Below are 16689 nucleotides of genomic sequence, written 5' to 3' on the forward strand. Positions count from 1 at the left end.
GTACGTCTAACCGGTGTGGAGGTTTCTCGGACACCTTCAGGTGCGGGACTCACCACTCCATCTCTCCGCTGCCCCAGTTCACTTCTCTTGGACGTCACACTCCTCTCTGCTGGTGTCTCCTCCACACTCTGTATTTCCGGATCTTCTCTCTTTACGTGCTCTCCTTCTCCCTCTTGGCCTTCACTTTCCGCGGTCATTCCTTCTACTGCACTCCTCTGTCTTTGATCTTGTTGGTCACTTCCTTCCTCCACAGGCCACTGTATAATTTTATTGATCTTTGCCATACGATCTTGGGACCACACCTTTCCGTCACTGAGTAACGCAGTTCTCTCATACACTTCTTCCACTTGCAGGGGTGGGCTGTACTTGCTTTCTCCTTTCTTTCTTAGTATCGCCAGCTTGACTCTCACCCATTCCCCTCTCTCCAGAGCAGTTTCCTTTACATTTCTTCTCCTGTTGTAATGCTCAGTGTACACTTTCTGGGCCTTCTCCAGATTGTGCTGGACTACTGCAGGTGACCATTTGCTGGTGACAGTCTTTTCTCTCCAAATTACATTGTCTTTCGTAAAAGGGTGCCTGCCTCTTAAGATTTGGAAGGGGCTGTACCCTGTCGAGGTGGGGGTGATCCTGTACGCCCACATCATGCTCTGGATTTCTGTTTCCCAGTCTTTGCCTTTCATAATGGCAGCTTGTATGGACCCCATAAGGACCTGGTTAAATCTTTCCACTTGTCCGTTGCTTGCCGGGTGGTAAACCGAGGTGTGTTTGGTCTTGATTCCATTCCTTTCTGTGTATCTGTACCATTTCTCTGAAGTGAATTGCGGGCCATTGTCAGTCAGGATTGTTCTCGGGATTCCTTCTCTTAAGAACACAGATGTAAGGAACTTTATTACTGCATCCAAATCCATCTCTTCCTGCACCTGAACTTCTGGCCACTTGGAGTATTTATCTACCAAAACACACAGATATTTTGCTGTTCCTTAGTTATCCAGCACCGGTCCTAGAATGTCCACCGATACATCTTCCCAGGGGTTGCGTGGCTGGTTAAATCTTCCTAACGCTGGTCTTAACGGTTTCAATATTTTGTCAGCCCCTTAGCACTGGGCACAGCCTCTCACATGCCTCTCCACTTGAATGTCCATTCCCGGCCACCAGTGCATCTGTTTCACCCTCATCTTGGTCTTAACAATGCCGAGGTGACCTTCGTGCAGTTGGCTCAGCAAGGGTGAGATCAATTTCTCAAGGGGCACTACCTTGTCACATCGATACAGAAATATTCCAGAGTCGCTCATCGACAGTTCTTCTCGTACCTCATAACATTTTCTAAGCACCTCCTTCAGCCTCTTCTTTTCCGGCCAACCCTTGATGAGGTAGTCTTTGACTTCTTTTATGTCTTCGTCCTCCTCATAAGCTTGCGCTCATTCTTGCTTGCTGATTGCCTTTTCTGTGTCCTCCATCACAGCTACAATCTCCTCATTCTCTGGCCTAGGATTAGGTGCTTCCTCCATGGCCGAGGCCCTGCTGAGGTAGTCAGCGACTTTGTTGCGCGTTCCTGGTATGTACACCACATCATATCTGTATTCCAGCAGTTTAAGAGTCATTTTGGCTATGCCCGGGGTGGCTGTGTCATGTCCACTCGAGGTGAGCACCTTGACCAGTGGTTTGTGGTCAGTCTGTAAACGGAACCTCGTGCCCCACAGGAACTGTCGGAACTTCCCCATGGCCCATGTCGCAGCAAACATTTCCTTCTCAATCACACTGAACTTCTGTTCCGTGGGAGACAACGCTCTGGATGCAAAGCTGAAGGTTTCAACTGTGTTGTCTTCTCTTTCTTGCGCCAGAACCGCTCCTAACCCCTTTTCGCTGGCATCTGTGGTCAAAATTGTTTTTCTTGAGGGATCATGTCCATGTAACGGTACCACTTGGCTGATATTCCTCTTCAATTCTTCAAATTCTCCTTGCGCTTCATCGTCCCACTGGAATGCAGTCTTGTCCCTTATTAGCTGCCTCAGTTTGTGGGTCTTTGTGGCAAAATGCTGGATGAACTTGCTGTAATACTCGGCCATGCCCAGGAATGACCTCACCTCTTCCTTACTGACCGGAGCCCTGGCATCGCAGATCGCCTTCACATTCCTTCTTTTTGGGGTGATCCCCTGTCCACCTATTTCATGTCCCAGGTAGGTGACGGATGTCATGCCTAACCTACACTTTTGCCATTCTGCCGTCAGGCTTTTTTCCTGCAACACGCTCAACACCTTGTTCAACTTCCTGTTGTGATCTTCACGGTCCATCCCCATGACCAAGATGTCATCCTGGAAGTACTGGATGCCTTCAACGTCCTTGAACAGGCGTTGCATTAACTTTTGAAACACCGCTGCGGCTGACGCCAGCCCAAAGGGCATCCTGCGGAACTGATAACATCCATAGGGCGTTATGAAGGACGTGAATTTCCGGCTAGATGGGTGTAAGTCTATTTGATGATAGGCGGACGTGAGGTCCACGGTGGAGAACCATTTCACTCCTCTCGTTTTGGCCAACATTTCTTCAATCCTGGGCAATGGGAATTTCTCCACAATCAGGCACTTGTTTAACTCACGCAGGTCCACGCACAAACGCACCTTGCCGTTCGGTTTTCTGGCTACCACTAAGTGCGCCAACCACTCCGAGCTGTCTATGGGCCGATTATCCCTTGCTCTTCCAGCCTGTGCAGTTCTTGTTGCACTGCTACTTTCACCGCTATTGGTACATTTCGGACTTTGTGGGACACAGGATGGGAGTTCTCTTTGAGTAAGATCTTGTGCATGAATTTCTCCAGTTTGCCAACCTTCCCCCCAAACACTCTGGGGAAGTCCCTTTTCACTTTCTCCAGGTCCGGCCAGTTTTCACAGTCCGTGAGCAGTACTTGTTCCTTGCCTCCCGGATCTAGTTTAATTCCAAGGTCTCCTTGATCTCTCCATCCTAAGACCGAGGGGCCTTTCTCTGCCACGTACAACTTACACACTGCCGTTCTTCCCTTGAATTAAAATTTCAGGCTCCGGTAACCCACCATGGGGATCGGGTTTGCTCATATACGATACTGGTCGTATGTCTGGTGGTTCCAATTTGGGACCCAGGCTGGGCTTGAACTCTTCTTCCCACATTGATCTCTGGACTATGGTGTACGGGGATCCTGAGTCTATCGCAATTCTGATCTTCACTCCCCCAATCAGCATGTCCGCACGTGGTTTGTCGGAGCGTTTGCAGTCTATTCCTAACACTTGCTCCTCGATGCATAACACCAGATCGTCGTCATCAGAATCCTCCCTGACTTCTTCCTCAGGTTGCGACTGTGCTATGTATTTCACCACTGATTTCTTCCCTTTCCTTCGGCATTCCTTCTCGTATTGTCCTATCAGTCCGCAGAACATGCATTTGGCGCGGAAAGCCGGGCAGTGCTTGTCCTGGGCCGCGTGGGTTGTACTTCCGTATCTGTAGCACGAGGACTTGCTGTCCATGAACTGCTTTCCAGATTGTCCTGGCTTACCCACCCATCTGTTGGTTCCTCTGCCATCTCCGGGCATTATTCTATTTCTTCCTGAGGGCTCGGCGTCGTCCACCTTGTTGACCATGATCCTCTGAGCGTTTTCCTTTTTAGCCGCTTCAGCACAACGCTTCAAGAGCTCAGCTTTCTTCACCATCGTAATTACCTCCTTTAGTGTTGCTTCTCCGTGTGCCCACAACTTGTCCTGTACAGTTTTGTTTGTGGTGTGCATTACAATTTGGTCTTTAATAAAGTTATCTTGGAGTGTCCCGTACTTGCAAGTAATCGCTAGTCTTCTTAAGGCCGCAACGTAGTCGTCTATGGACTCTCCATCACCTTGTTTTCTCTGTTGAAAGTTGAAGCAATCAATGGAGACACACCGCCGGGCGATAGTGAGTGTCTAGATCTTCTAGAGCATGCTTTAAAACTTCAACGTCAGCCGCCTGCCGAGGCGCGGGCTCTATGTTCGTGAACACTCTTATTCCCTCAGGGCCCAGGTTATGCAGAAGTATTTGTTTTCTTCTCGCGCTTGGAAATTCCTCCCCATTTTCATCTTCTAAGGCTTCGAGGTAGTTCTTGAAATACTCCCTCCAGTCCTCCTACTTCATCTGGGGTTCGCCTGGTTTGGGCAGAAATGGAATCAGCGCGGTGAGCGAGGATGCTTGGGTGCTCATTCTGGCCTGTCTTTCCTGTTCTCCTCCCAGGATCCTGGGGCTGCCGGGCGTGTGTGTGTTTCCTCCCTGGTTTCTGGGGCTGCCTGGCGCACTGGTGTTCTCCTCTCCTCTTGTGGCGGGGTTCTCTTCCTCCCCCTTCACCGCGGTCACCCCTCTCCGCCAGGGCCTTATTGGGGGTACTGCCACCCTCCTACCGTGCTTCTCTGCAGGACTTTGTGCAGTCAGGCTCCAGAGCACCCGGTGAACGTTGCCCTCTCCTGTGCACCTCTGCCGCGCTCTTCCTGCGCTTCCTGCCGCCGAATTTCACTTCTTCAGGTAGCCAGCTTGTGGCTCGTGGTGTTCCCTGGTTTCTCCTCTTTTTTTTTAAAAGGGCACTGCCTGTGGGAGATCCCACCCCTCGTCGCCACTGTTGTGTTTGGGTTTCCACCTTAATTAAAGACACTCACTCAGCGTTATGGGCGGAAGGATTTATTAATTATATTATAATTAATGCTCAGGAAGAGCGCTGGGCGTCTTACTACGATCACGCTCCGAATCACTCTGACGCACGAACAGCCGTTCGTGCATGAGCACATTCCCCGCGCTCTAGTTCGGGCGTGCCGCGTCACGCGCACCCCTGAAGAAATAGAGCGCAACACTACAGTTACTTGTGCACGTTAGGAGAATTAAATCATTACTTACTGCCTTTCAGGTTTAACACTTAATCACAGGCCTGCTTCTGCGTGACACGCTGCTTTCTTCTTCAGTTGACTGACTACTGCTGCAGCTGCGCATTTCACTCGGGCGGGCGGAAAGTAGAGACAGTAATCTGCATTGGTCCGATTTGGGTGTAATTGACAATTTTCCAAGGAGGGAAGGGGCCGGGCTAATAATCCATTTCTACGATTGCTGTTATTTAGACTGAGGCAGGGACCTCGCCCAGGCAGTTTCTGGAGGTGTTGTGGGCAGTAGCGGTCGGCAGTAGGAGTTACTGCAGGGCGGTGACATGGGCAGGGGGAGGGGCAGGGTGGGGGGTAGTAATGTATGGATTACAGAGTTTAACAGGTAAGTAAACATCTAAATAAATAAAACGAATTTAGTTGCACGCACTGCATCACCAAATGTGATGCAGTGCGCGCAACGAAATACGTTTTATTTATTTAAATGTTTACTTACCTGTTAAACTCCGTAATCCATACATTACTACCCCTCACCCTGCCCCTCCCCCTGCCCACGTCACCGCCCTGCAGTAACTCCTACTGCCGACCGCTACTGGTTGTGTGCCCTCCGTGTGCCTCTGTATAAGGCGGGTGGAACGGAATTCAAATTTACATATTTTACGCACAAATCCAGGCAACACTGAAAGCCAGGTATAGATTTACTGTGCGCCGCTATCAGCTCTTCACCGGGGAGACTTTGTGTGCACGTAGTGAGCTGATCACATGTGTAGCCCCGGCCCTAAAATAAAAGTGCCGGCGCTAAGCACCGGAAAGCACCAGCACAAATTAAGCACTGAATTGTCGGGCTAAAAACGAACAAAACAGGAAATTCAATCAATTAATTCCGGATGTTCGACAACAGAGCACTTGTGTGGTGCACAGCAAGTGCTGGACTGCCCATTTATTCCGCCGGAAACGTCCTTGGGAGCTTTGGAAGGAGGAGGGGGGGCTTGGAGGCCAGGTCTTGAGGGACCAATGCTAATTGACACATTCTCCTATTCCCCTGAATTAATTGCAGCAGGCACAGTGCGTGCCCCTGAAAAGAGAGAGTGGGGGAGGAGCGAGAGAGAAGAGAGACAGATGTTTTAGTTTCCCTTTCACTGCTAAGTGAGAGGATTTGTAACTGAGCTGCTGACACTCTCACTGCGGGTACAGAAGTGTGTAAAGGGAGAAGGCTACTACAGTATGATAAAGACTTCCTAATACATATAGAAATTAAACACTTGTTTGCCTTACAAACTAAATCTTACAGGCATTTCCACTTATACCAGCAATGCACTCAACATTAATCCTTAATCCTGATCAAGACACACTGCATTTACTTACAGTGATGACAACGTGGTTAAACGAGACTTGCTTTATTATTATTATTTTTTTCAGTTGTCTTGTTTGTTACTAAATCATTTTCCTTGCAATAGATTTCCAAATTGTTTAAAGAATCCCAAAGGCCAGTAGTCCAGCAGCCCTGTGCCTTCTGCCTACTGGAGGGTGTAAAGCTGTTGGCCGTTGAATTTTGGGAGGAAAGGCTTTTGATTGTTCAGGGCTGGTACCATGGCTGTAAAGCTGACCATTATCATAACTTCTGAGATCTACAGAGGCTCTCTCTTGTCCAGTTAACTGTAGAGTTGCCAGTACATTGGTCACTTTAGTGAGTTAGTAGCACCTAGAGAACATTATTTGGAGCATGTGCTATCTCGAAATAACATTACTGCATCATATCACATGTAATTATATATCTGTAAAATATGATTCTGAATGCACAATTCCTCTCTGAATGCCGGCTATGTGCATTCCACCCTTTTGGTATGCTTGCTCTTTAAGTAGCAGTTGCATTTTCCCCCAACCCCTTTGCCTTTAATATGGTGATGTTGCTAGCCAGCTCCCTCGCTCTGAAAATTGTTCGAGAACAAAATACTATATTAAGAACGGAGTAACTGTTGCTGTGCTAATACACTTCAGCCTTAAAACCCCTCCTTCCTTTATAAAATAAATAAATAAGTTCACTCATAAAGTAAAATGTAAGTGCTATTCTATAATAAAACAATAAGGGTGGCACACAGCTTGAGGGATAAGGATAGGAAACCTGAAAACATTACAACCACAATAACTATAAATCATATTTTGCTATGAAATGATGGCTCTGACAGTCTAGTACAAAATGCTGAGACTTCAGTGTGACAAAAAGGATCTAAAACACCCAGGAATTTCTCTTCCTGGCCTTTGCACAGAGACTGATATTCATCATTGGCACGCCGCTGGTGCCCTCAGGGCATATCCGGTTGTCCTTTGTCCTTGGCTTGCTATTCATTTTCGCTGGTCACAGCAGCAGAAGTCAGCCCCCGGGTGTTCACAATATTAAAGTGATTGATACAGAGGTGTCTGCTTTCAGCTCATCTGCTCACAATGCCACTACCTGGAGCTAATTATGTACCTTGCCTGCCAGCACCCTTCGGAGGTGTCATCAGGTGTCAGTTGTTTTTCAAGTATTGGAATATTAAATACCAAATGACAGGTCCCCTACTTTCTCCCACTCATTTCATATCAATGTTTGAGCAGCTGGTGATGGTATTGGCTGCAGGACACAGGGTGACACACAAACCTGACATTTGATGCACAGCAGCCTGAACTCCAAAATAAACATCAGTGGTGCAACCCGACCATGATGAATGGTACTTACCGCTAGAGAGCATCTACACTGCACTTTCTGCAGGTTGATGATCGCAGATTGACTGTGCCAAACTGTTTGATAGCAGAGTAGGTCCTACTTTTCAGGGCACTAACTTGCTCTGTGGCTTGCTGAAGAAGTGATGTGAAATCAACCTGCCACCTCGTTTGTCGTGAACCATCGACAACTAGCGATCCATTGTTCATGATGACGGGGACGTGAGAGGCAGGAGAATGAGAGGGCCGGAGAAAAGCTGGATCTCTTGCAACAGTTCCTGCTTGAAATGCACTAGCCCTCTGAGTTGAATGGTGAACAAGGATGATTAAAGCTCCTAAGTGGATCATTTAAGTAATCTATTAGAATCAGTCATAATCTGGGTGCATACAATTAAACAGTTCTATACTGTGACCATAACTACCCCATGGATTTAATTTCTTGAATGAATATGGTGTTCCTTCTCAACTTTCTCTGTATCAGTTATTTCTTTGGAAAGAAAAAAGTGTAATTTGTCCCTTCACTGAGGGCATATATGACAAACGGTAGTATTGCCTCTTTTAGGTGAATGTGAAATTGTCACTTTCATTAGAACCATTTACTGAAAGGTTTATATTTGTATTATGAAACCTGAATTGTAGCTTTAAATGTAAAGCAATGTTTCTCTTTATTTTCCATACTTCTTGGCATACTATTCTTTACAGCTTTTTGCCAAGCTTCGAGCTATTAGTTGAGTTCCCGGTTGCATGACATTCACCTATCTTGGGTTCAGGGGCTTCAGACGAAGTAACGAGGAAAAACAAAGATATTTCTCCTCCTTACACCCCACCTGGGAAGGCATATTTTGAGTGCATTTTCAGGTTTAACAGTCCTGGAAAATCTGGATATGCGTTAAAAACCATGGGAGTTGCATGGGAACTCCCACGCAAAGCCCATAGAACGCCTACTTTACGCAGAGCAAGGAAACGCAGCGATTTGCACTAAGTTGCTTTTCTCCAGATTTATGGAGCCTCAAAGAGCCATGCAAAGTGGACTTGTATAGCTTCATAAATCTTACATAAGATTGTCGTCATGTATGTGCCACATTGAGTGGTGCAAATGCAACGCAAACCAGCTCGTAATTAGGTCCGATAATACATGTCTTTCTGAGTTGCCTGAAGAGTCTTTACCTCCTTTACATTGTTGCACTGAATATTTCGGAATGAGAGATTGATATGCAAAATTTCTACTTTGAATTGCATTGCTTGAATTGTGACATGCAAACTAGGATTATTCATTTTCATACCCGGCACGTTTCTTTGCATTCCCTTTCTGAATGGATAATGCTTTTAAGTACCTGTCCCCCTCTTATAAATAAGGAGAAGGTTCCAGGTTAGAGATTGAGAGTGCTCCTCTTTAGTTCTTGCTTGCAAACAGCTTTAGCTATCTGTTGTCAAAGACATATTTTCTCTACTACATTAGAATATATACATGTAGCGAGTGGGCTTTGGATCAGCCTAGTGCTCTAATTTGGATGTCTTTAGTGACTATCACATTTCCCTGCTTCTTATTTCATGGTTTTACTCCTATTTGTTATCTGCCCTGCCTCTAGAGCATTTCCGCCTTACTATTTCTGATTCGATGATTTATGTTTTTCCAGTGCTTGCATTAATGGAACTACTTTTCTTCTTTTAGCATAAATGGGAATGTATGCGTTATCTCCCTTGTATGTTGGTTCCCCTCTCAAACCCCCCAATTTCCCTGTTGCTTCTCACCTATCCCACTAGTTATAAGTAAGTACGCAAGTGTCAGTTTTTCTAGAGTGCCCAAACACCGATGTGTCTTGGTGCTAGCGGACCTAAACAGCTCTAAGAACAACCCAGGTTACGTATAACAGAGACAGAACAGCCATGCCTTTAAAGATTTCCTAAAATGGATAAGGGAGGGCTCCGATCTTAAATGCACAGGCTTGGAATTCCACAACTTGCTAGCTAGGAATGTGAATCTTCTTCTACCACCCCAACTAGCCTTCATTATTGTTGGGAGGGTTACCAGATTAGTACAAAAGGACCTCAGTACTCTCCGTGAGGAATACCACTTGAAAGTATTTTGAAAGTAGAGAGCTCCTGTACCATGCAGGGCTTTATGGATTGTACACAGCGACTAGCTCGCTCCAGCCAGGATAAATTCAGTTACTTCTTTCTGACCGAGCAAAATGTAGGTATCTTGTATAGGAGCTGAGCTGCCGCTCTGAGTTATACCATTCCTTTGGTAAATTAAAAGTAACCAAAATGGCTGCCACCCATGATGACTACGGATGCATGCATGATGATGGATGCACGTATACAAGCCATTACACGGAAGCCCATGGAGTCATAATGCATACGTGGGCATGTGTCTCCATCATCTCTATGCACAAGTTTATACATATTGTTACACTGTTTATGTTTTTGCTGTTGAGCATCTCCAGTAAAAAAAAAAAAAACTTCTTTTGTCGAACCATTGGCAAAGCCAGTAAGCGAGACTGAATTGTTTTGAAAATGCTTGTTTTCTTTATTACTTTGATTGCGCTCTTCTTTTTATGCTGTATAAACTTTACATACTTTTCTACCTGAACAAAAGGTGTAAAATTAACAACGATATTTTTCTATACTATTAAGTCTAGACATATATATAACGGATATTTATATTAGATCTGCAGCATTACCCTGCTTGTAAGTGTATTTTATTTGTCTCCAAGTGCCCTATAAACGTGGCTTTTAATTTAACTCACTAACCTATTGAACATACACAACTGTAACATAAATCTCAGAAGGTTCCCCTGAAAGCTATCCTGCAGGCTGAGGCACGGTTGTCACTACGCCAAGAAATACAAATACATCACTTCCTCGACTAATTAATCTTTATTGGCTTTCACTTTAAGGCAAGAATACAATGTATCCACACATGTATAATTCACAAAGATCGACACCTGAAACATCACACTTACCTCCTTCTGAAAACCACTGTAACGGAGGTTACAGAAAATCCCTAAATTCAGAACTACAGGTCAGACACTGCTGTCAAGTAACTGAACTCCAGGAATGGCTTTTTGTAAAATATTAGTAATCTGTAACGCACACCAGATCTCGCAACGCAATGCGAATACACTTGTATAGAGACACCCTCCTGAAAGATCAGAATTGGCCCACCGGGGCATAACACAGGCCCCCGCAGCCCCCGCGGTGCGGGGTGGCCTCAAGCTCCAGGGGGCCCCCTCAGCACTGCACTCTGGCCGGGGAGCTCCTTATTGAGCCTGCAGGGGGCCCCTCTACGTCCTGTGCAGGGAGGCCCCCTCAGTTTTCGTTACGCCAATGGGCACCTGCTCGACTGATGCTTTCCCAAGTGAAGTTGGCTGTTGGCTAATTCCTGTCTCTCTTTTTTCTATAAATACACACAAGACCAAGACTTAATAGGCACTTATAAACATCATCCTTCTTTTACGGGGATACCAATTTACGCAATATTTTTGCAAGTACTCACTCCCCTTTCATTAGTTTATTGGGGTAGTCGGTATAGCCCTGGATAGCGCCTCATTTAACAATCGCCCGTTCCAAGTATAGTTCGATTCAGTTGTGAGACAACACACACATATATATTTGGGTGTCAAACCGTAATACATGGACAACAAAAAAAGTGAGTGGGAGCGAGAAGGCACCTCATGGGCGAACCACCAACGGGAACCTGGCAGGTACTCACCAGGATTGCCCTGTTATCATCATTGGCGCCTTCAAGCTCGAAATAAGAAGAATAAAGTGTCCAACAAACACAAAGAAATTGTGTAAAGATATATGCAGTGAAAGAAAGATCAACAGTGATCTACACAGAGTCCAACAACATGTAAAAACACATCACACACAGCAACAGAGATATACAACTTTATTCTCTCTCTTGTGTTGGATGTGGAAATTTAAAAATAGTAGGTATGGTCACTAACTATCTAACCACCACTACTATACTTGCCGACATGTTTCATTGCCATTAAAAGATTTTGGCAATTTCTTCAGGGCATCACGTACTTTAGAGCCACTGCATATAGACAGATTGGTCTGCACAACCTCACTCGGCCATTCCTACTCGTACCGGCCGGGGGGTATACTTCTCACGAGGCTGCAACTGCAACCCTTAATAGGATTTTTATTAAGGGTTGCAGTTGCAGCCTCGTGAGAAGTATACCCCCCGGCCGGTACGAGTAGGAATGGCCGAGTGAGGTTGTGCAGACCAATCTGTCTATATGCAGTGGCTCTAAAGTACATGACGCCCTGAAGAAATTGCCAAAATCTTTTAATGGCAATGAAACATGTCGGCAAGTATAGTAGTGGTGGTTAGATAGTTAGTGACCATACCTACTATTTTTAAATTTCCACACCCAACACAAGAGAGAGAATAAAGTTGTATATCTGTGTTGCTGTGTGTGATGTGTTTTTACATGTTGTTGGACTCTGTGTAGATCACTGTTGATCTTTCTTTCACTGCATATATCTTTACACAATTTCTTTGTGTTTGTTGGACACTTTATTCTTCTTTTTTCGAGCTTGAAGGCGCCAATGATGATAACAGGGCAATCCTGGTGAGTACCTGCCAGGTTCCCGTTGGTGGTTCGCCCATGAGGTGCCTTCTCGCTCCCACTCACTTTTTTTGTTGTCCATGTATCACGGTTTGACACCCAAATATATATGTGTGTGTTGTCTCACAACTGAATCGAACTATGCTTGGAACGGGCGATTGTTAAATGAGGCGCTATCCAGGGCTATACCGACTACCCCAATAAACTAATGATAGGGGAGTGAGTACTTGCAAAAATATTGCGTAAATTGGTATCCCCGTAATAGAAGGATGATGTTTATAAGTGCCTATTAAGTCTAGGTCTTGTGTGTATTTGTTGCTTTATGAGTGGAGGGCGACCTATGACTAGCTTTACCCTCTAAGCTCCTGTGTTTTTGAATCTCTTTTTTCTATCCCTGTTATCTTGAGTTATTTCATGTCTTCCTTTATTTTATGTCTGAAGCGCATATTGAACACTTTAAAACAAAAAAATGAGTACTTCAATTTATATTTGTTGACCGTGTGTTTCCTGGAGGTAGAATGAAAAAAAAGAGGAGAAACCCTATTGACTGAAGTAGGGACAGGGTAATCAAGTGCAAAAAAATGAACATGTCCCTACCTTGAACTATTTGTGGATCATATGTTGTGGTATGTTGTGCTCCAAAGAACACACTTTTAGTACTAGTCCAGCAATCGTTCCAATCCCGGTTGCAAAGGAATTACAATAATACACTAGCAAGGAACAACGGGGACGGGGATGGCCAAGGAGAAGAGGGAGAGATAGACAGGGTGCAGTCCGCAGCAAAACCAGATCTGCGTCACGGAGGTGACAGAACACTACCATCAACTGACCCACAAGTAGACCACCGGGAGTGTCGAGGAGGCCAATTGAGGAGGCCAAGAGGCGCTGGCAGGATGTGATAACCTAAACCAGACACAAACCCGCTGCCAACAGGAAGGCAGCAATGGCAACAGGAGGTGGGAGTCCTTCACCACAGGAGGAGCTGGAGGAAACCGAGGCCACAGTCATCAGTGTGGAGATGGTGCAAGGAGTAGGGAGTACGGACACGACTCAAGAGGACCTGACACAACATCAACAGGGTGAGTAACGACCAGGGACTGGGGGATGGGGGGAGATGGGCACAATGGCACACATGCACAATGAAGTGTAGCACACTGCACACCCATAATGACCCTGGATCATGTCCCTGATCCCCGTGGCACACTGCAGCACACACACATAGCAATAATAGCCCAACCACATTGACTATAATGTGGTACAATGCGTAAACCAGACACTGCAGAACACAGGACACAACTGGCTACGCACACATGCAGAAACAGGCCTACTACATCTGACAGAGCTGGAAACTGTGAAATGGAAAAGTATGTGTACAACCTCTCATCCGTCATGTAGTCCAAATGTACATGGTTCCGCATCCAAATCCTGCACCTCCCAAACAGTCACAATGTACATTGTCATACAGTCTGCATGTAAACAAGAACAATGCCCCAACATACATGTCAACACAATGTTAACATGCATCTCCCCTTCACATTGCAGAGGAACACACAACACCTCCAGCGGAGCATAGAAGACCACACATCTGTGATGCTGGAAAGGACAAACCACACCTTCCTACAACAGCCCATGGACATCGCACGCAACCCACCACCAGGATCCGGGCAGCCAAGCTACTTAGAGGTGAAAACAGACCCTGCAACAGACCACACAGCAGGAAGCACCCCAAGCACAGCTGGCTCACAACACTTCACCGACCCACACATGGCACCCCAATGGCAGGTGCCAGAACGCCAAACGGAGGTGGCTGAACAGGTGCGGGTGGGGTCCAAACCCATGGAAGGCAAACTAGATCACATACGTGGGTGTCTATTATCGTTAGGGACCACCTACACACCACAATGGAGACTCCCACTTCCATAGAGACACATGCAGATGTACATTCAAAGTACAGAACACCCCCCAGGGGCACACAAATAGCAGTCACACACCCTCGTTGGCTCTGCATACGATGGTCCAGGCCACTCCGCTCACGCTTACGGGGGGAACGTAATAAGCTACAGTCCTGCGATCTTCCCTACTGGCTGAGGTGACATGGTTACGTCCACTGTGCACTACACTCCAAACACCAGTGGTGTGTGTCGACATGGATATGTGTGTGTGGTCTGCATACCACAGTATGGCCATCACATCCACACCACACTTGGCATTGTGTACATTCTCATTCATCGATCACTTGTCTCCTTCGCACATGCCTGGTCCCCACCTCTTCCGACATTCTGGTAATGTATGGCTGAGGTGCCATGCCGTTGATGGCTAATGTCCATAGCTGTGCCACAATCCCACAGTGAGTTGTGCTGTCATGTCTGGTGGGTGTGCATGTTGTATGTGAGCTTGTGACATTTGCATATCCTGTGTTGTGAGTTGCATGATTGTGGAGGTGAGGTGTGTGGTGTGTGCATTTGGTATTGGCCAACAAGCAGTACATTTCTGTGGGTGCCATCATGGAAGCGCTGATTGATGATGGACCTTCGAAAGTGTATGAATCATGCACACTGCCTGGGTGGTTGGCCGCGACGTTGGCGGAGATTCCCTGGTGGTCCACTAGTGCCTACACATTGGTGGGATACGTGCGCTTTCTGTTGCGCTTATTGTGTGCAGTGTCGGCCTGGGGCACAAGTAGGACATGTGTGCAGTCAATTGCCCCAAAACGTGCGGAAAGCCAGCTATTGCGTAGACGGCTTGCTTGGTCTCCATCTGTCCCTGCACAGTGTGGGGGAAGCATAGATAGTGGGGTACCAACCTGATGGTGTCATCCATGACTGTTGTATGGGACTTGGATTGGCCTGGCTGTGTGACTCCTCAGACTTGTGTGGATGTTGGCTGGAGGGTACCTGTGGCCATCAGGTGCATCATGGCCAGCAGCTTGGTCTGAGGTGGGATGTTGGTTATCTGCTGTGTTGGTACCGTCAGCCTGTGGACAATGGTGGTCAGGGTGCGGAGGTGGGCTGTCCCTTTGAGCATGTAGTGGGCAAGGACATTTTCTAGTGTTGGGTCTGTGAGGTTGGTGCATTTTCTGAGGGTGGCTGTCTTTGTCAGCGCTGCCTCAATGTTGGTTCAGGGAGGGCGGTGGGGTTGAGGGGGGCTGAGTGGGGTACTGGGGGTGGTGGCGGTGGGTGTTGTGACCCTCTTGGATGTCTGACCCACATGTTCAGTGGCTCCATGGCATCTGTTGTTCTTCAGGTGTGGCTCTGGGCTGGCCTCCCTTTTGTGGTGCATGTTGTCGTCCAATTTTGCACCAGGTCAGAGCGGGTCTTAGTATCCTGCTGCTAGCGCACCTTATTGCATGGTCCATGGTCTTTTCGCCGATCTGGCTGGTCGTTGAGAATGTTGCAGAGTGGTGTTGTCGTGGCTTTTTGCACGGGAACGCCTACTTTGCATCTCATTAGCAATAGTTGCTGGGGTCGTCTGTGGCAATGTTTTTTGCGGCTGCTATTGCGGGTAAACTGGTGCTATACGCTGTTAGCACCAGCTTGTGAATGGGGTGATAACTTTATCGCGACTTTGGCTGTGATAAAGTGCCGTTAACTTGGCGATACCTCCTTCAGAATATGCCCCTGTTTGCGCTAATGTAGTGGTATTGGAGGGGCATAATTTGGTAACATTCTTTTAGGTTCACAGTGAATGCATGTTGGCACACATTTTTTTGTCCTGTACAGTTCAATGTTATTTTTGTGCGGCATGTGTATCTTTCGTATGGTGTTTATAGCAGTTCGGTTATGTATCCCACAGAGTGTGTTTGTTGATGTGTTACGTATCTGTAACTGCTGCCTTCTTACTACTTAATTTCTTGAATATGGATTTCCAGTGGGGAAAGACCTACATTGCAATTGCCAGTTGCTCTCGGTACACATTTGTGGCTTCCTTAATTGGTTGTGGTGTGCCTGATGGTACACAGACAAAATATCGAAAATAAAATATCGGAAAGACAAAATATCGAAGTTTAAATATCGAGATACAAAAATATCGAAGGTAAGTAATATCGACAGTCTAAATATCGATATTGGCATGATATCAGTAATATCGAAGTTGTAAATATCGATGTTAATAATATCGAAATTAATAACTTTGATGTTACTAATATCAAGTTTTAAATAAATTTAGTGTATATTATATTGTATTTATTATGTTTTATTATTTATTTTTAATGTTATTTTATTAAATATTGTCTTTTACTACTGTAGCGGGTTGTGGGTTTATAGGGGAATAGGGTGGGAAGTAATTTAATTATGTTAAATTAATTATTAATTAGTAGGAATTATTAATTAATTAATTGAGAATTAATTTTTAATTATTTTTAATTAATTTATTAATAGATAAATATGTTCTGTAGCGGGTTATGGGTTTATAGGGGAAACGGGTGGGAAGTAATTTAATAATAATTAATTAATTGATATATGTTTGTACATATTTTAATTAATAATTAATTGGTCATTAATTTCTATTAATTAGTTAATTAATTATTATAATTTTTACATATTTATAATTATTAA

The sequence above is a fragment of the Lissotriton helveticus genome, chromosome 6 (assembly GCF_964261635.1).
Source record: "Lissotriton helveticus chromosome 6, aLisHel1.1, whole genome shotgun sequence".
Classification (NCBI taxonomy): domain Eukaryota; kingdom Metazoa; phylum Chordata; class Amphibia; order Caudata; family Salamandridae; genus Lissotriton; species Lissotriton helveticus.